Source organism: Schistocerca cancellata, chromosome 2 (genome assembly GCF_023864275.1).
Source record: "Schistocerca cancellata isolate TAMUIC-IGC-003103 chromosome 2, iqSchCanc2.1, whole genome shotgun sequence".
Taxonomy (NCBI): domain Eukaryota; kingdom Metazoa; phylum Arthropoda; class Insecta; order Orthoptera; family Acrididae; genus Schistocerca; species Schistocerca cancellata.
Genome location: NC_064627.1, coordinates 533,624,846 through 533,644,149, shown reverse-complemented (window position 1 = coordinate 533,644,149; position 19,304 = coordinate 533,624,846). Strand labels below are relative to the sequence as shown.

The 19,304-nt window shown below is 48.6% G+C and overlaps 21 non-coding genes across 21 annotated transcripts; all 21 read right to left on the bottom strand.

Moving 5' to 3' along the window:
* Window positions 1–822: 822 nt before the first annotated feature.
* On the bottom strand, window positions 823–904 carry Trnas-gcu (transfer RNA serine (anticodon GCU)). Its single transcript has one exon. It is a non-coding gene; the product is annotated as a tRNA-Ser (tRNA).
* An 838-nt stretch (window positions 905–1,742) lies between these two features.
* On the bottom strand, window positions 1,743–1,824 carry Trnas-gcu (transfer RNA serine (anticodon GCU)). The gene has a single exon. It is a non-coding gene; the product is annotated as a tRNA-Ser (tRNA).
* Window positions 1,825–2,662: 838 nt separating this feature from the next.
* Window positions 2,663–2,744, bottom strand: Trnas-gcu (transfer RNA serine (anticodon GCU)). Its single transcript has one exon. It is a non-coding gene; the product is annotated as a tRNA-Ser (tRNA).
* Window positions 2,745–3,582: 838 nt separating this feature from the next.
* Trnas-gcu (transfer RNA serine (anticodon GCU)) lies at window positions 3,583–3,664 on the bottom strand. Its single transcript has one exon. It is a non-coding gene; the product is annotated as a tRNA-Ser (tRNA).
* An 820-nt stretch (window positions 3,665–4,484) lies between these two features.
* On the bottom strand, window positions 4,485–4,566 carry Trnas-gcu (transfer RNA serine (anticodon GCU)). The gene has a single exon. It is a non-coding gene; the product is annotated as a tRNA-Ser (tRNA).
* An 827-nt stretch (window positions 4,567–5,393) lies between these two features.
* On the bottom strand, window positions 5,394–5,475 carry Trnas-gcu (transfer RNA serine (anticodon GCU)). Its single transcript has one exon. It is a non-coding gene; the product is annotated as a tRNA-Ser (tRNA).
* Window positions 5,476–6,313: 838 nt separating this feature from the next.
* On the bottom strand, window positions 6,314–6,395 carry Trnas-gcu (transfer RNA serine (anticodon GCU)). Its single transcript has one exon. It is a non-coding gene; the product is annotated as a tRNA-Ser (tRNA).
* An 827-nt stretch (window positions 6,396–7,222) lies between these two features.
* On the bottom strand, window positions 7,223–7,304 carry Trnas-gcu (transfer RNA serine (anticodon GCU)). The gene has a single exon. It is a non-coding gene; the product is annotated as a tRNA-Ser (tRNA).
* Window positions 7,305–8,124: 820 nt separating this feature from the next.
* Trnas-gcu (transfer RNA serine (anticodon GCU)) lies at window positions 8,125–8,206 on the bottom strand. The gene has a single exon. It is a non-coding gene; the product is annotated as a tRNA-Ser (tRNA).
* Window positions 8,207–9,033: 827 nt separating this feature from the next.
* On the bottom strand, window positions 9,034–9,115 carry Trnas-gcu (transfer RNA serine (anticodon GCU)). The gene has a single exon. It is a non-coding gene; the product is annotated as a tRNA-Ser (tRNA).
* Window positions 9,116–9,953: 838 nt separating this feature from the next.
* On the bottom strand, window positions 9,954–10,035 carry Trnas-gcu (transfer RNA serine (anticodon GCU)). The gene has a single exon. It is a non-coding gene; the product is annotated as a tRNA-Ser (tRNA).
* Window positions 10,036–10,862: 827 nt separating this feature from the next.
* On the bottom strand, window positions 10,863–10,944 carry Trnas-gcu (transfer RNA serine (anticodon GCU)). Its single transcript has one exon. It is a non-coding gene; the product is annotated as a tRNA-Ser (tRNA).
* An 838-nt stretch (window positions 10,945–11,782) lies between these two features.
* Window positions 11,783–11,864, bottom strand: Trnas-gcu (transfer RNA serine (anticodon GCU)). The gene has a single exon. It is a non-coding gene; the product is annotated as a tRNA-Ser (tRNA).
* An 838-nt stretch (window positions 11,865–12,702) lies between these two features.
* Window positions 12,703–12,784, bottom strand: Trnas-gcu (transfer RNA serine (anticodon GCU)). Its single transcript has one exon. It is a non-coding gene; the product is annotated as a tRNA-Ser (tRNA).
* Window positions 12,785–13,604: 820 nt separating this feature from the next.
* On the bottom strand, window positions 13,605–13,686 carry Trnas-gcu (transfer RNA serine (anticodon GCU)). The gene has a single exon. It is a non-coding gene; the product is annotated as a tRNA-Ser (tRNA).
* An 811-nt stretch (window positions 13,687–14,497) lies between these two features.
* Window positions 14,498–14,579, bottom strand: Trnas-gcu (transfer RNA serine (anticodon GCU)). Its single transcript has one exon. It is a non-coding gene; the product is annotated as a tRNA-Ser (tRNA).
* Window positions 14,580–15,417: 838 nt separating this feature from the next.
* On the bottom strand, window positions 15,418–15,499 carry Trnas-gcu (transfer RNA serine (anticodon GCU)). The gene has a single exon. It is a non-coding gene; the product is annotated as a tRNA-Ser (tRNA).
* An 820-nt stretch (window positions 15,500–16,319) lies between these two features.
* On the bottom strand, window positions 16,320–16,401 carry Trnas-gcu (transfer RNA serine (anticodon GCU)). The gene has a single exon. It is a non-coding gene; the product is annotated as a tRNA-Ser (tRNA).
* Window positions 16,402–17,239: 838 nt separating this feature from the next.
* Trnas-gcu (transfer RNA serine (anticodon GCU)) lies at window positions 17,240–17,321 on the bottom strand. The gene has a single exon. It is a non-coding gene; the product is annotated as a tRNA-Ser (tRNA).
* Window positions 17,322–18,159: 838 nt separating this feature from the next.
* Window positions 18,160–18,241, bottom strand: Trnas-gcu (transfer RNA serine (anticodon GCU)). The gene has a single exon. It is a non-coding gene; the product is annotated as a tRNA-Ser (tRNA).
* Window positions 18,242–19,079: 838 nt separating this feature from the next.
* Window positions 19,080–19,161, bottom strand: Trnas-gcu (transfer RNA serine (anticodon GCU)). Its single transcript has one exon. It is a non-coding gene; the product is annotated as a tRNA-Ser (tRNA).
* Window positions 19,162–19,304: the final 143 nt, after the last annotated feature.

Below are 19,304 nucleotides of genomic sequence, written 5' to 3'. Positions count from 1 at the left end.
GCATCTTTGGCGAGTGCTTGCGCAAAGAAGACATCTGTCGATTCGAAAACGCATTCAAAGCACCGTACTGGGCCGGTGTCTGCGTCTAATGCCCAGCTGCAGTGCAGCCGACCAAGCTCCCACTCGCGAATCATTTAATGACAGCATCCGTCCACGTCGATATCCGATCGGGGCAAAATCACCGGCCCACTTATTTACTGCAGGAATAAGTATTGTATCGACATGCAGTGTCGTCTAATGCAAATGAGAAATGTGCTGGGCACTCTTTTCCACGACTTGCTGCAACGAAACGGACAGCTCGATACGCTACACTGATATTGCTTGCAAGGTTTTGACGTTCGTCCTAGCCCAAGATTGTCCTGCTGTTTGGATGGAGCTTGGTGTTTGGGCGGCCACTAGCGACGGATGTCTGCAAAGTCAAGTCTCTCCAGTAGGCCCTGCCAAATCGGTTCTGTATATGGCGGCCTGACGCAAAACAAACTGTCGAAAGGCGACAGTTGTGCTACAGATGGTTTATTATAGGCTCGATACGTTAAAATGACTGCGACAGGTATGCACTTAAATATAAATAAGAACTCGTCGTTCGCAAATACCAACATACTCTTTGCTGGAGCCGTAATTTGATTGGTTTATAGATCTCGACATGATGTATAATTCGAAGGGCATACGCTATGGAATGTTGTGCGCTTTCATCTGGTAGGCAGTTTTGCCTCGTATTTCATACACACGCTATCTGCCACGTACACGCTTCGTTGTTACTACTGAGTGGCGTTTCGCATGGAGAAGGAGTGACCGCAAACGCGTGCTTTACGTAAAATTCTTCGACGAGGATGGGATTCGAACCCACGCGTGCAGAGCACATTGGATTAGCAGTCCAACGCCTTAACCACTCGGCCACCTCGTCTGCTGGAACTACATGTGCATCTTTGGCGAGTGCTTGCGCAAAGAAGACATCTGTCGATTCGAAAACGCATTCAAAGCACCGTACTGGGCCGGTGTCTGCGTCTAATGCCCAGCTGCAGTGCAGCCGACCAAGCTCCCACTCGCGAATCATTTAATGACAGCATCCGTCCACGTCGATATCCGATCGGGGCAAAATCACCGGCCCACTTATTTACTGCAGGAATAAGTATTGTATCGACATGCAGTGTCGTCTAATGCAAATGAGAAATGTGCTGGGCACTCTTTTCCACGACTTGCTGCAACGAAACGGACAGCTCGATACGCTACACTGATATTGCTTGCAAGGTTTTGACGTTCGTCCTAGCCCAAGATTGTCCTGCTGTTTGGATGGAGCTTGGTGTTTGGGCGGCCACTAGCGACGGATGTCTGCAAAGTCAAGTCTCTCCAGTAGGCCCTGCCAAATCGGTTCTGTATATGGCGGCCTGATGCAAAACAAACTGTCGAAAGGCGACAGTTGTGCTACAGATGGTTTATTATAGGCTCGATACGTTAAAATGACTGCGACAGGTATGCACTTAAATATAAATAAGAACTCGTCGTTCGCAAATACCAACATACTCTTTGCTGGAGCCGTAATTTGATTGGTTTATAGATCTCGACATGATGTATAATTCGAAGGGCATACGCTATGGAATGTTGTGCGCTTTCATCTGGTAGGCAGTTTTGCCTCGTATTTCATACACACGCTATCTGCCACGTACACGCTTCGTTGTTACTACTGAGTGGCGTTTCGCATGGAGAAGGAGTGACCGCAAACGCGTGCTTTACGTAAAATTCTTCGACGAGGATGGGATTCGAACCCACGCGTGCAGAGCACATTGGATTAGCAGTCCAACGCCTTAACCACTCGGCCACCTCGTCTGCTGGAACTACATGTGCATCTTTGGCGAGTGCTTGCGCAAAGAAGACATCTGTCGATTCGAAAACGCATTCAAAGCACCGTACTGGGCCGGTGTCTGCGTCTAATGCCCAGCTGCAGTGCAGCCGACCAAGCTCCCACTCGCGAATCATTTAATGACAGCATCCGTCCACGTCGATATCCGATCGGGGCAAAATCACCGGCCCACTTATTTACTGCAGGAATAAGTATTGTATCGACATGCAGTGTCGTCTAATGCAAATGAGAAATGTGCTGGGCACTCTTTTCCACGACTTGCTGCAACGAAACGGACAGCTCGATACGCTACACTGATATTGCTTGCAAGGTTTTGACGTTCGTCCTAGCCCAAGATTGTCCTGCTGTTTGGATGGAGCTTGGTGTTTGGGCGGCCACTAGCGACGGATGTCTGCAAAGTCAAGTCTCTCCAGTAGGCCCTGCCAAATCGGTTCTGTATATGGCGGCCTGACGCAAAACAAACTGTCGAAAGGCGACAGTTGTGCTACAGATGGTTTATTATAGGCTCGATACGTTAAAATGACTGCGACAGGTATGCACTTAAATATAAATAAGAACTCGTCGTTCGCAAATACCAACATACTCTTTGCTGGAGCCGTAATTTGATTGGTTTATAGATCTCGACATGATGTATAATTCGAAGGGCATACGCTATGGAATGTTGTGCGCTTTCATCTGGTAGGCAGTTTTGCCTCGTATTTCATACACACGCTATCTGCCACGTACACGCTTCGTTGTTACTACTGAGTGGCGTTTCGCATGGAGAAGGAGTGACCGCAAACGCGTGCTTTACGTAAAATTCTTCGACGAGGATGGGATTCGAACCCACGCGTGCAGAGCACATTGGATTAGCAGTCCAACGCCTTAACCACTCGGCCACCTCGTCTGCTGGAACTACATGTGCATCTTTGGCGAGTGCTTGCGCAAAGAAGACATCTGTCGATTCGAAAACGCATTCAAAGCACCGTACTGGGCCGGTGTCTGCGTCTAATGCCCAGCTGCAGTGCAGCCGACCAAGCTCCCACTCGCGAATCATTTAATGACAGCATCCGTCCACGTCGATATCCGATCGGGGCAAAATCACCGGCCCACTTATTTACTGCAGGAATAAGTATTGTATCGACATGCAGTGTCGTCTAATGCAAATGAGAAATGTGCTGGGCACTCTTTTCCACGACTTGCTGCAACGAAACGGACAGCTCGATACGCTACACTGATATTGCTTGCAAGGTTTTGACGTTCGTCCTAGCCCAAGATTGTCCTGCTGTTTGGATGGAGCTTGGTGTTTGGGCGGCCACTAGCGACGGATGTCTGCAAAGTCAAGTCTCTCCAGTAGGCCCTGCCAAATCGGTTCTGTATATGGCGGCCTGATGCAAAACAAACTGTCGAAAGGCGACAGTTGTGCTACAGATGGTTTATTATAGGCTCGATACGTTAAAATGACTGCGACAGGTATGCACTTAAATATAAATAAGAACTCGTCGTTCGCAAATACCAACATACTCTTTGCTGGAGCCGTAATTTGATTGGTTTATAGATCTCGACATGATGTATAATTCGAAGGGCATACGCTATGGAATGTTGTGCGCTTTCATCTGGTAGGCAGTTTTGCCTCGTATTTCATACACACGCTATCTGCCACGTACACGCTTCGTTGTTACTACTGAGTGGCGTTTCGCATGGAGAAGGAGTGACCGCAAACGCGTGCTTTACGTAAAATTCTTCGACGAGGATGGGATTCGAACCCACGCGTGCAGAGCACATTGGATTAGCAGTCCAACGCCTTAACCACTCGGCCACCTCGTCTGCTGGAACTACATCTGCATCTTTGGCGAGTGCTTGCGCAAAGAAGACATCTGTCGATTCGAAAACGCATTCAAAGCACCGTACTGGGCCGGTGTCTGCGTCTAATGCCCAGCTGCAGTGCAGCCGACCAAGCTCCCACTCGCGAATCATTTAATGACAGCATCCGTCCACGTCGATATCCGATCGGGGCAAAATCACCGGCCCACTTATTTACTGCAGGAATAAGTATTGTATCGACATGCAGTGTCGTCTAATGCCAATGAGAAATGTGCTGGGCACTCTTTTCCACGACTTGCTGCAACGAAACGGACAGCTCGATACGCTACACTGATATTGCTTGCAAGGTTTTGACGTTCGTCCTAGCCCAAGATTGTCCTGCTGTTTGGATGGAGCTTGGTGTTTGGGCGGCCACTAGCGACGGATGTCTGCAAAGTCAAGTCTCTCCAGTAGGCCCTGCCAAATCCGTTCTGTATATGGCGGCCTGACGCAAAACAGTTGTGCTACAGATGGATTATTATAGGCTCGATACGTTAAAATGACTGCGACAGGTATGCACTTAAATATAAATAAGAACTCGTCGTTCGCAAATACCAACATACCCTTTGCTGGAGCCGAAATTTGATTGGTTTATAGATCTCGACATGATGTATAATTCGAAGGGCATACGCTATGGAATGTTGTGCGCTTTCATCTGGTAGGCAGTTTTGCCTCGTATTTCATACACACGCTATCTGCCACGTACACGCTTCGTTGTTACTACTGAGTGGCGTTTCGCATGGACAAGGAGTGACCGCAAACGCGTGCTTTACGTAAAATTCTTCGACGAGGATGGGATTCGAACCCACGCGTGCAGAGCACATTGGATTAGCAGTCCAACGCCTTAACCACTCGGCCACCTCGTCTGCTGGAACTACATCTGCATCTATGGCGTGTGCTTGCGCAAAGAAGACATCTGTCGATTCGAAAACGCATTCAAAGCACCGTACTGGGCCGGTGTCTGCGTCTAATGCCCAGCTGCAGTGCAGCCGACCAAGCTCCCACTCGCGAATCATTTAATGACAGCATCCGTCCACGTCGATATCCGATCGGGGCAAAATCACCAGCCCACTTATTTACTGCAGGAATAAGTATTGTATCGACATGCAGTGTCGTCTAATGCAAATGAGAAATGTGCTGGGCACTCTTTTCCACGACTTGCTGCAACGAAACGGACAGCTCGATACGCTACACTGATATTGCTTGCAAGGTTTTGACGTTCGTCCTAGCCCAAGATTGTCCTGCTGTTTGGATGGAGCTTGGTGTTTGGGCGGCCACTAGCGACGGATGTCTGCAAAGTCAAGTCTCTCCAGTAGGCCCTGCCAAATCGGTTCTGTATATGGCGGCCTGACGCAAAACAAACTGTCGAAAGGCTACAGATGGATTATTATAGGCTCGATACGTTAAAATGACTGCGACAGGTATGCACTTAAATATAAATAAGAACTCGTCGTTCGCAAATACCAACATACCCTTTGCTGGAGCCGAAATTTGATTGGTTTATAGATCTCGACATGATGTATAATTCGAAGGGCATACGCTATGGAATGTTGTGCGCTTTCATCTGGTAGGCAGTTTTGCCTCGTATTTCATACACACGCTATCTGCCACGTACACGCTTCGTTGTTACTACTGAGTGGCGTTTCGCATGGAGAAGGAGTGACCGCAAACGCGTGCTTTACGTAAAATTCTTCGACGAGGATGGGATTCGAACCCACGCGTGCAGAGCACATTGGATTAGCAGTCCAACGCCTTAACCACTCGGCCACCTCGTCTGCTGGAACTACATGTGCATCTTTGGCGAGTGCTTGCGCAAAGAAGACATCTGTCGATTCGAAAACGCATTCAAAGCACCGTACTGGGCCGGTGTCTGCGTCTAATGCCCAGCTGCAGTGCAGCCGACCAAGCTCCCACTCGCGAATCATTTAATGACAGCATCCGTCGACGTCGATATCCGATCGGGGCAAAATCACCGGCCCACTTATTTACTGCAGGAATAAGTATTGTATCGACATGCAGTGTCGTCTAATGCAAATGAGAAATGTGCTGGGCACTCTTTTCCACGACTTGCTGCAACGAAACGGACAGCTCGATACGCTACACTGATATTGCTTGCAAGGTTTTGACGTTCGTCCTAGCCCAAGATTGTCCTGCTGTTTGGATGGAGCTTGGTGTTTGGGCGGCCACTAGCGACGGATGTCTGCAAAGTCAAGTCTCTCCAGTAGGCCCTGCCAAATCGGTTCTGTATATGGCGGCCTGACGCAAAACAAACTGTCGAAAGGCGACAGTTGTGCTACAGATGGTTTATTATAGGCTCGATACGTTAAAATGACTGCGACAGGTATGCACTTAAATATAAATAAGAACTCGTCGTTCGCAAATACCAACATACTCTTTGCTGGAGCCGTAATTTGATTGGTTTATAGATCTCGACATGATGTATAATTCGAAGGGCATACGCTATGGAATGTTGTGCGCTTTCATCTGGTAGGCAGTTTTGCCTCGTATTTCATACACACGCTATCTGCCACGTACACGCTTCGTTGTTACTACTGAGTGGCGTTTCGCATGGAGAAGGAGTGACCGCAAACGCGTGCTTTACGTAAAATTCTTCGACGAGGATGGGATTCGAACCCACGCGTGCAGAGCACATTGGATTAGCAGTCCAACGCCTTAACCACTCGGCCACCTCGTCTGCTGGAACTACATCTGCATCTTTGGCGAGTGCTTGCGCAAAGAAGACATCTGTCGATTCGAAAACGCATTCAAAGCACCGTACTGGGCCGGTGTCTGCGTCTAATGCCCAGCTGCAGTGCAGCCGACCAAGGTCCCACTCGCGAATCATTTAATGACAGCATCCGTCCACGTCGATATCCGATCGGGGCAAAATCACCGGCCCACTTATTTACTGCAGGAATAAGTATTGTATCGACATGCAGTGTCGTCTAATGCAAATGAGAAATGTGCTGGGCACTCTTTTCCACGACTTGCTGCAACGAAACGGACAGCTCGATACGCTACACTGATATTGCTTGCAAGGTTTTGACGTTCGTCCTAGCCCAAGATTGTCCTGCTGTTTGGATGGAGCTTGGTGTTTGGGCGGCCACTAGCGACGGATGTCTGCAAAGTCAAGTCTCTCCAGTAGGCCCTGCCAAATCGGTTCTGTATATGGCGGCCTGACGCAAAACAAACTGTCGAAAGTCTACAGATGGATTATTATAGGCTCGATACGTTAAAATGACTGCGACAGGTATGCACTTAAATATAAATAAGAACTCGTCGTTCGCAAATACCAACATACCCTTTGCTGGAGCCGAAATTTGATTGGTTTATAGATCTCGACATGATGTATAATTCGAAGGGCATACGCTATGGAATGTTGTGCGCTTTCATCTGGTAGGCAGTTTTGCCTCGTATTTCATACACACGCTATCTGCCACGTACACGCTTCGTTGTTACTACTGAGTGGCGTTTCGCATGGAGAAGGAGTGACCGCAAACGCGTGCTTTACGTAAAATTCTTCGACGAGGTTGGGATTCGAACCCACGCGTGCAGAGCACATTGGATTAGCAGTCCAACGCCTTAACCACTCGGCCACCTCGTCTGCTGGAACTACATCTGCATCTTTGGCGAGTGCTTGCGCAAAGAAGACATCTGTCGATTCGAAAACGCATTCAAAGCACCGTACTGGGCCGGTGTCTGCGTCTAATGCCCAGCTGCAGTGCAGCCGACCAAGCTCCCACTCGCGAATCATTTAATGACAGCATCCGTCCACGTCGATATCCGATCGGGGCAAAATCACCAGCCCACTTATTTACTGCAGGAATAAGTATTGTATCGACATGCAGTGTCGTCTAATGCAAATGAGAAATGTGCTGGGCACTCTTTTCCACGACTTGCTGCAACGAAACGGACAGCTCGATACGCTACACTGATATTGCTTGCAAGGTTTTGACGTTCGTCCTAGCCCAAGATTGTCCTGCTGTTTGGATGGAGCTTGGTGTTTGGGCGGCCACTAGCGACGGATGTCTGCAAAGTCAAGTCTCTCCAGTAGGCCCTGCCAAATCGGTTCTGTATATGGCGGCCTGACGCAAAACAGTTGTGCTACAGATGGATTATTATAGGCTCGATACGTTAAAATGACTGCGACAGGTATGCACTTAAATATAAATAAGAACTCGTCGTTCGCAAATACCAACATACCCTTTGCTGGAGCCGAAATTTGATTGGTTTATAGATCTCGACATGATGTATAATTCGAAGGGCATACGCTATGGAATGTTGTGCGCTTTCATCTGGTAGGCAGTTTTGCCTCGTATTTCATACACACGCTATCTGCCACGTACACGCTTCGTTGTTACTACTGAGTGGCGTTTCGCATGGACAAGGAGTGACCGCAAACGCGTGCTTTACGTAAAATTCTTCGACGAGGATGGGATTCGAACACACGCGTGCAGAGCACATTGGATTAGCAGTCCAACGCCTTAACCACTCGGCCAGCTCGTCTGCTGGAACTACATCTACATCTATGGCGTGTGCTTGCGCAAAGAAGACATCTGTCGATTCGAAAACGCATTCAAAGCACCGTACTGGGCCGGTGTCTGCGTCTAATGCCCAGCTGCAGTGCAGCCGACCAAGCTCCCACTCGCGAATCATTTAATGACAGCATCCGTCCACGTCGATATCCGATCGGGGCAAAATCACCAGCCCACTTATTTACTGCAGGAATAAGTATTGTATCGACATGCAGTGTCGTCTAATGCAAATGAGAAATGTGCTGGGCACTCTTTTCCACGACTTGCTGCAACGAAACGGACAGCTCGATACGCTACACTGATATTGCTTGCAAGGTTTTGACGTTCGTCCTAGCCCAAGATTGTCCTGCTGTTTGGATGGAGCTTGGTGTTTGGGCGGCCACTAGCGACGGATGTCTGCAAAGTCAAGTCTCTCCAGTAGGCCCTGCCAAATCGGTTCTGTATATGGCGGCCTGACGCAAAACAAACTGTCGAAAGGCTACAGATGGATTATTATAGGCTCGATACGTTAAAATGACTGCGACAGGTATGCACTTAAATATAAATAAGAACTCGTCGTTCGCAAATACCAACATACCCTTTGCTGGAGCCGAAATTTGATTGGTTTATAGATCTCGACATGATGTATAATTCGAAGGGCATACGCTATGGAATGTTGTGCGCTTTCATCTGGTAGGCAGTTTTGCCTCGTATTTCATACACACGCTATCTGCCACGTACACGCTTCGTTGTTACTACTGAGTGGCGTTTCGCATGGAGAAGGAGTGACCGCAAACGCGTGCTTTACGTAAAATTCTTCGACGAGGATGGGATTCGAACCCACGCGTGCAGAGCACATTGGATTAGCAGTCCAACGCCTTAACCACTCGGCCACCTCGTCTGCTGGAACTACATCTGCATCTTTGGCGAGTGCTTGCGCAAAGAAGACATCTGTCGATTCGAAAACGCATTCAAAGCACCGTACTGGGCCGGTGTCTGCGTCTAATGCCCAGCTGCAGTGCAGCCGACCAAGCTCCCACTCGCGAATCATATAATGACAGCATCCGTCCACGTCGATATCCGATCGGGGCAAAATCACCAGCCCACTTATTTACTGCAGGAATAAGTATTGTATCGACATGCAGTGTCGTCTAATGCAAATGAGAAATGTGCTGGGCACTTTTTTCCACGACTTGCTGCAACGAAACGGACAGCTCGATACGCTACACTGATATTGCTTGCAAGGTTTTGACGTTCGTCGTAGCCCAAGATTGTCCTGCTGTTTGGATGGAGCTTGGTGTTTGGGCGGCCACTAGCGACGGATGTCTGCAAAGTCAAGTCTCTCCAGTAGGCCCTACCAAATCGGTTCTGTATATGGCGGCCTGACGCAAAACAAACTGTCGAAAGGCGACAGTTGTGCTACAGATGGATTATTATAGGCTCGATACGTTAAAATGACTGCGACAGGTATGCACTTAAATATAAATAAGAACTCGTCGTTCGCAAATACCAACATACCCTTTGCTGGAGCCGAAATTTGATTGGTTTATAGATCTCGACATGATGTATAATTCGAAGGGCATACGCTATGGAATGTTGTGCGCTTTCATCTGGTAGGCAGTTTTGCCTCGTATTTCATACACACGCTATCTGCCACGTACACGCTTCGTTGTTACTACTGAGTGGCGTTTCGCATGGAGAAGGAGTGACCGCAAACGCGTACTTTACGTAAAATTCTTCGACGAGGATGGGATTCGAACCCACGCGTGCAGAGCACATTGGATTAGCAGTCCAACGCCTTAACCACTCGGCCACCTCGTCTGCTGGAACTACATCTGCATCTTTGGCGAGTGCTTGCGCAAAGAAGACATCTGTCGATTCGAAAACGCATTCAAAGCACCGTACTGGGCCGGTGTCTGCGTCTAATGCCCAGCTGCAGTGCAGCCGACCAAGCTCCCACTCGCGAATCATTTAATGACAGCATCCGTCCACGTCGATATCCGATCGGGGCAAAATCACCAGCCCAATTATTTACTGCAGGAATAAGTATTGTATCGACATGCAGTGTCGTCTAATGCAAATGAGAAATGTGCTGGGCACTCTTTTCCACGACTTGCTGCAACGAAACGGACAGCTCGATACGCTACACTGATATTGCTTGCAAGGTTTTGACGTTCGTCCTAGCCCAAGATTGTCCTGCTGTTTGGATGGAGCTTGGTGTTTGGGCGGCCACTAGCGACGGATGTCTGCAAAGTCAAGTCTCTCCAGTAGGCCCTGCCAAATCGGTTCTGTATATGGCGGCCTGACGCAAAACAAACTGTCGAAAGGCTACAGATGGATTATTATAGGCTCGATACGTTAAAATGACTGCGACAGGTATGCACTTAAATATAAATAAGAACTCGTCGTTCGCAAATACCAACATACCCTTTGCTGGAGCCGAAATTTGATTGGTTTATAGATCTCGACATGATGTATAATTCGAAGGGCATACGCTATGGAATGTTGTGCGCTTTCACCTGGTAGGCAGTTTTGCCTCGTATTTCATACACACGCTATCTGCCACGTACACGCTTCGTTGTTACTACTGAGTGGCGTCTCGCATGGAGAAGGAGTGACCGCAAACGCGTGCTTTACGTAAAATTCTTCGACGAGGATGGGATTCGAACCCACGCGTGCAGAGCACATTGGATCAGCAGTCCAACGCCTTAACCACTCGGCCACTTCGTCTGCTGGAACTACATCTGCATCTTTGGCGAGTGCTTGCGCAAAGAAGACATCTGTCGATTCGAAAACGCATTCAAAGCACCGTACTGGGCCGGTGTCTGCGTCTAATGCCCAGCTGCAGTGCAGCCGACCAAGCTCCCACTCGCGAATCATTTAATGACAGCATCCGTCCACGTCGATATCCGATCGGGGCAAAATCACCAGCCCACTTATTTACTGCAGGAATAAGTATTGTATCGACATGCAGTGTCGTCTAATGCAAATGAGAAATGTGCTGGGCACTCTTTTCCACGACTTGCTGCAACGAAACGGACAGCTCGATACGCTACACTGATATTGCTTGCAAGGTTTTGACGTTCGTCCTAGCCCAAGATTGTCCTGCTGTTTGGATGGAGCTTGGTGTTTGGGCGGCCACTAGCGACGGATGTCTGCAAAGTCAAGTCTCTCCAGTAGGCCCTGCCAAATCGGTTCTGTATATGGCGGCCTGACGCAAAACAAACTGTCGAAAGGCGACAGTTGTGCTACAGATGGATTATTATAGGCTCGATACGTTAAAATGACTGCGACAGGTATGCACTTAAATATAAATAAGAACTCGTCGTTCGCAAATACCAACATACCCTTTGCTGGAGCCGAAATTTGATTGGTTTATAGATCTCGACATGATGTATAATTCGAAGGGCATACGCTATGGAATGTTGTGCGCTTTCATCTGGTAGGCAGTTTTGCCTCGTATTTCATACACACGCTATCTGCCACGTACACGCTTCGTTGTTACTACTGAGTGGCGTTTCGCATGGAGAAGGAGTGACCGCAAACGCGTGCTTTACGTAAAATTCTTCGACGAGGATGGGATTCGAACCCACGCGTGCAGAGCACATTGGATTAGCAGTCCAACGCCTTAACCACTCGGCCACCTCGTCTGCTGGAACTACATCTGCATCTATGGCGTGTGCTTGCGCAAAGAAGACATCTGTCGATTCGAAAACGCATTCAAAGCACCGTACTGGGCCGGTGTCTGCGTCTAATGCCCAGCTGCAGTGCAGCCGACCAAGCTCCCACTCGCGAATCATTTAATGACAGCATCCGTCCACGTCGATATCCGATCGGGGCAAAATCACCGGCCCACTTATTTACTGCAGGAATAAGTATTGTATCGACATGCAGTGTCGTCTAATGCAAATGAGAAATGTGCTGGGCACTCTTTTCCACGACTTGCTGCAACGAAACGGACAGCTCGATACGCTACACTGATATTGCTTGCAAGGTTTTGACGTTCGTCCTAGCCCAAGATTGTCCTGCTGTTTGGATGGAGCTTGGCGTTTGGGCGGCCACTAGCGACGGATGTCTGCAAAGTCAAGTCTCTCCAGTAGGCCCTGCCAAATCGGTTCTGTATATGGCGGCCTGACGCAAAACAAACTGTCGAAAGGCGACAGTTGTGCTACAGATGGATTATTATAGGCTCGATACGTTAAAATGACTGCGACAGGTATGCACTTAAATATAAATAAGAACTCGCCGTTCGCAAATACCAACATACCCTTTGCTGGAGCCGAAATTTGATTGGTTTATAGATCTCGACATGATGTATAATTCGAAGGGCATACGCTATGGAATGTTGTGCGCTTTCATCTGGTAGGCAGTTTTGCCTCGTATTTCATACACACGCTATCTGCCACGTACACGCTTCGTTGTTACTACTGAGTGGCGTTTCGCATGGAGAAGGAGTGACCGCAAACGCGTACTTTACGTAAAATTCTTCGACGAGGATGGGATTCGAACCCACGCGTGCAGAGCACATTGGATTAGCAGTCCAACGCCTTAACCACTCGGCCACCTCGTCTGCTGGAACTACATCTGCATCTTTGGCGAGTGCTTGCGCAAAGAAGACATCTGTCGATTCGAAAACGCATTCAAAGCACCGTACTGGGCCGGTGTCTGCGTCTAATGCCCAGCTGCAGTGCAGCCGACCAAGCTCCCACTCGCGAATCATTTAATGACAGCATCCGTCCACGTCGATATCCGATCGGGGCAAAATCACCAGCCCACTTATTTACTGCAGGAATAAGTATTGTATCGACATGCAGTGTCGTCTAATGCAAATGAGAAATGTGCTGGGCACTCTTTTCCACGACTTGCTGCAACGAAACGGACAGCTCGATACGCTACACTGATATTGCTTGCAAGGTTTTGACGTTCGTCCTAGCCCAAGATTGTCCTGCTGTTTGGATGGAGCTTGGTGTTTGGGCGGCCACTAGCGACGGATGTCTGCAAAGTCAAGTCTCTCCAGTAGGCCCTGCCAAATCGGTTCTGTATATGGCGGCCTGACGCAAAACAGTTGTGCTACAGATGGATTATTATAGGCTCGATACGTTAAAATGACTGCGACAGGTATGCACTTAAATATAAATAAGAACTCGTCGTTCGCAAATACCAACATACCCTTTGCTGGAGCCGAAATTTGATTGGTTTATAGATCTCGACATGATGTATAATTCGAAGGGCATACGCTATGGAATGTTGTGCGCTTTCATCTGGTAGGCAGTTTTGCCTCGTATTTCATACACACGCTATCTGCCACGTACACGCTTCGTTGTTACTACTGAGTGGCGTTTCGCATGGAGAAGGAGTGACCGCAAACGCGTGCTTTACGTAAAATTCTTCGACGAGGATGGGATTCGAACCCACGCGTGCAGAGCACATTGGATTAGCAGTCCAACGCCTTAACCACTCGGCCACCTCGTCTGCTGGAACTACATCTGCATCTTTGGCGAGTGCTTGCGCAAAGAAGACATCTGTCGATTCGAAAACGCATTCAAAGCACCGTACTGGGCCGGTGTCTGCGTCTAATGCCCAGCTGCAGTGCAGCCGACCAAGCTCCCACTCGCGAATCATTTAATGACAGCATCCGTCCACGTCGATATCCGATCGGGGCAAAATCACCAGCCCACTTATTTACTGCAGGAATAAGTATTGTATCGACATGCAGTGTCGTCTAATGCAAATGAGAAATGTGCTGGGCACTCTTTTCCACGACTTGCTGCAACGAAACGGACAGCTCGATACGCTACACTGATATTGCTTGCAAGGTTTTGACGTTCGTCCTAGCCCAAGATTGTCCTGCTGTTTGGATGGAGCTTGGTGTTTGGGCGGCCACTAGCGAGGATGTCTGCAAAGTCAAGTCTCTCCAGTAGGCCCTGCCAAATCGGTTCTGTATATGGCGGCCTGACGCACTGCTACAGATGGATTATTATAGGCTCGATACGTTAAAATGACTGCGACAGGTATGCACTTAAATATAAATAAGAACTCGTCGTTCGCAAATACCAACATACCCTTTGCTGGAGCCGAAATTTGATTGGTTTATAGATCTCGACATGATGTATAATTCGAAGGGCATACGCTATGGAATGTTGTGCGCTTTCATCTGGTAGGCAGTTTTGCCTCGTATTTCATACACGCGCTATCTGCCACGTACACGCTTCGTTGTTACTACTGAGTGGCGTTTCGCATGGAGAAGGAGTGACCGCAAACGCGTGCTTTACGTAAAATTCTTCGACGAGGATGGGATTCGAACCCACGAGTGCAGAGCACATTGGATTAGCAGTCCAACGCCTTAACCACTCGGCCACCTCGTCTGCTGGAACTACATCTGCATCTTTGGCGAGTGCTTGCGCAAAGAATACATCTGTCGATTCGAAAACGCATTCAAAGCACCGTACTGGGCCGGTGTCTGCGTCTAATGCCCAGCTGCAGTGCAGCCGACCAAGCTCCCACTCGCGAATCATTTAATGACAGCATCCGTCCACGTCGATATCCGATCGGGGCAAAGTCACCAGCCCACTTATTTACTGCAGGAATAAGTATTGTATCGACATGCAGTGTCGTCTAATGCAAATGAGAAATGTGCTGGGCACTCTTTTCCACGACTTGCTGCAACGAAACGGACAGCTCGATACGCTACACTGATATTGCTTGCAAGGTTTTGACGTTCGTCCTAGCCCAAGATTGTCCTGCTGTTTGGATGGAGCTTGGTGTTTGGGCGGCCACTAGCGACGGATGTCTGCAAAGTCAAGTCTCTCCAGTAGGCCCTGCCAAATCGGTTCTGTATATGGCGGCCTGACGCAAAACAAACTGTCGAAAGGCGACAGTTGTGCTACAGATGGTTTATTATAGGCTCGATACGTTAAAATGACTGCGACAGGTATGCACTTAAATATAAATAAGAACTCGTCGTTCGCAAATACCAACATACCCTTTGCTGGAGCCGAAATTTGATTGGTTTATAGATCTCGACATGATGTATAATTCGAAGGGCATACGCTATGGAATGTTGTGCGCTTTCATCTGGTAGGCAGTTTTGCCTCGTATTTCATACACACGCTATCTGCCACGTACACGCTTCGTTGTTACTACTGAGTGGCGTTTCGCATGGACAAGGAGTGACCGCAAACGCGTGCTTTACGTAAAATTCTTCGACGAGGATGGGATTCGAACCCACGCGTGCAGAGCACATTGGATTAGCAGTCCAACGCCTTAACCACTCGGCCACCTCGTCTGCTGGAACTACATCTGCATCTATGGCGTGTGCTTGCGCAAAGAAGACATCTGTCGATTCGAAAACGCATTCAAAGCACCGTACTGGGCCGGTGTCTGCGTCTAATGCCCAGCTGCAGTGCAGCCGACCAAGCTCCCACTCGTGAATCATTTAATGACAGCATCCGTCCACGTCGATATCCGATCGGGGCAAAATCACCGGCCCACTTATTTACTGCAGGAATAAGTATTGTATCGACATGCAGTGTCGTCTAATGCAAATGAGAAATGTGCTGGGCACTCTTTTCCACGACTTGCTGCAACCAAACGGACAGCTCGATACGCCACACTGATATTGCTTGCAAGGTTTTGACGTTCGTCCTAGCCCAAGATTGTCCTGCTGTTTGGATGGAGCTTGGTGTTTGGGCGGCCACTAGCGACGGATGTCTGCAAAGTCAAGTCTCTCCAGTAGGCCCTGCCAAATCGGTTCTGTATATGGCGGCCTGACGCAAAACAGTTGTGCTACAGATGGATTATTATAGGCTCGATACGTTAAAATGACTGCGACAGGTATGCACTTAAATATAAATAAGAACTCGTCGTTCGCAAATACCAACATACCCTTTGCTGGAGCCGAAATTTGATTGGTTTATAGATCTCGACATGATGTATAATTCGAAGGGCATACGCTATGGAATGTTGTGCGCTTTCATCTGGTAGGCAGTTTTGCCTCGTATTTCATACACACGCTATCTGCCACGTACACGCTTCGTTGTTACTACTGAGTGGCGTTTCGCATGGAGAAGGAGTGACCGCAAACGCGTGCTTTACGTAAAATTCTTCGACGAGGATGGGATTCGAACCCACGCGTGCAGAGCACATTGGATTAGCAGTCCAACGCCTTAACCACTCGGCCACCTCGTCTGCTGGAACTACATCTGCATCTTTGGCGAGTGCTTGCGCAAAGAAGACATCTGTCGATTCGAAAACGCATTCAAAGCACCGTACTGGGCCGGTGTCTGCGTCTAATGCCCAGCTGCAGTGCAGCCGACCAAGCTCCCACTCGCGAATCATTTAATGACAGCATCCGTCCACGTCGATATCCGATCGGGGCAAAATCACCAGCCCACTTATTTACTGCAGGAATAAGTATTGTATCGACATGCAGTGTCGTCTAATGCAAATGAGAAATGTGCTGGGCACTCTTTTCCACGACTTGCTGCAACGAAACGGACAGCTCGATACGCTACACTGATATTGCTTGCAAGGTTTTGACGTTCGTCCTAGCCCAAGATTGTCCTGCTGTTTGGATGGAGCTTGGTGTTTGGGCGGCCACTAGCGACGGATGTCTGCAAAGTCAAGTCTCTCCAGTAGGCCCTGCCAAATCGGTTCTGTATATGGCGGCCTGACGCAAAACAAACTGTCGAAAGGCGACAGTTGTGCTACAGATGGATTATTATAGGCTCGATACGTTAAAATGACTGCGACAGGTATGCACTTAAATATAAATAAGAACTCGTCGTTCGCAAATACCAACATACCCTTTGCTGGAGCCGAAATTTGATTGGTTTATAGATCTCGACATGATGTATAATTCGAAGGGCATACGCTATGGAATGTTGTGCGCTTTCATCTGGTAGGCAGTTTTGCCTCGTATTTCATACACACGCTATCTGCCACGTACACGCTTCGTTGTTACTACTGAGTGGCGTTTCGCATGGACAAGGAGTGACCGCAAACGCGTGCTTTACGTAAAATTCTTCGACGAGGATGGGATTCGAACCCACGCGTGCAGAGCACATTGGATTAGCAGTCCAACGCCTTAACCACTCGGCCAGCTCGTCTGCTTTAACTACATCTGCATCTTTGGCGTGTGCTTGCGCAAAGAAGACATCTGTCGATTCGAAAACGCATTCAAAGCACCGTACTGGGCCGGTGTCTGCGTCTAATGCCCAGCTGCAGTGCAGCCGACCAAGCTCCCACTCGCGAATCATTTAATGACAGCATCCGTCCACGTCGATATCCGATCGGGGCAAAATCACCGGCCCACTTATTTACTGCAGGAATAAGTATTGTATCGACATGCAGTGTCGTCTAATGCAAATGAGAAATGTGCTGGGCACTCTTTTCCACGACTTGCTGCAACCAAACGGACAGCTCGATACGCCACACTGATATTGCTTGCAAGGTTTTGACGTTCGTCCTAGCCCAAGATTGTCCTGCTGTTTGGATGGAGCTTGGTGTTTGGGCGGCCACTAGCGACGGATGTCTGCAAAGTCAAGTCTCTCCAGTAGGCCCTGCCAAATCGGTTCTGTATATGGCGGCCTGACGCAAAACAAACTGTCGAAAGGCGACAGTTGTGCTACAGATGGTTTATTATAGGCTCGATACGTTAAAATGACTGCGACAGGTATGCACTTAAATATAAATAAGAACTCGTCGTTCGCAAATACCAACATACTCTTTGCTGGAGCCGTAATTTGATTGGTTTATAGATCTCGACATGATGTATAATTCGAAGGGCATACGCTATGGAATGTTGTGCGCTTTCATCTGGTAGGCAGTTTTGCCTCGTATTTCATACACACGCTATCTGCCACGTACACGCTTCGTTGTTACTACTGAGTGGCGTTTCGCATGGAGAAGGAGTGACCGCAAACGCGTGCTTTACGTAAAATTCTTCGACGAGGATGGGATTCGAACCCACGCGTGCAGAGCACATTGGATTAGCAGTCCAACGCCTTAACCACTCGGCCACCTCGTCTGCTGGAACTACATCTGCATCTTTGGCGAGTGCTTGCGCAAAGAAGACATCTGTCGATTCGAAAACGCATTCAAAGCACCGTACTGGGCCGGTGTCTGCGTCTAATGCCCAGCTGCAGTGCAGCCGACCAAGCTCCCACTCGCGAATCATTTAATGACAGCATCCGTCCACGTCGATATCCGATCGGGGCAAAGTCACCAGCCCACTTATTTACTGCAGGAATAAGTATTGTATCGACATGCAGTGTCGTCTAATGCAAATGAGAAATGTGCTGGGCACTCTTTTCCACGACTTGCTGCAACGAAACGGACAGCTCGATACGCTACACTGATATTGCTTGCAAGGTTTTGACGTTCGTCCTAGCCCAAGATTGTCCTGCTGTTTGGATGGAGCTTGGTGTTTGGGCGGCCACTAGCGACGGATGTCTGCAAAGTCAAGTCTCTCCAGTAGGCCCTGCCAAATCGGTTCTGTATATGGCGGCCTGACGCAAATCAAACTGTCGAAAGGCGACAGTTGTGCTACAGATGGATTATTATAGGCTCGATACGTTAAAATGACTGCGACAGGTATGCACTTAAATATAAATAAGAACTCGTCGTTCGCAAATACCAACATACCCTTTGCTGGAGCCGAAATTTGATTGGTTTATAGATCTCGACATGATGTATAATTCGAAGGGCATACGCTATGGAATGTTGTGCGCTTTCATCTGGTAGGCAGTTTTGCCTCGTATTTCATACACACGCTATCTGCCACGTACACGCTTCGTTGTTACTACTGAGTGGCGTTTCGCATGGAGAAGGAGTGACCGCAAACGCGTGCTTTACGTAAAATTCTTCGACGAGGATGGGATTCGAACCCACGCGTGCAGAGCACATTGGATTAGCAGTCCAACGCCTTAACCACTCGGCCAGCTCGTCTGCTTTAACTACATCTGCATCTATGGCGTGTGCTTGCGCAAAGAAGACATCTGTCGATTCGAAAACGCATTCAAAGCACCGTACTGGGCCGGTGTCTGCGTCTAATGCCCAGCTGCAGTGCAGCCGACCAAGCTCCCACTCGC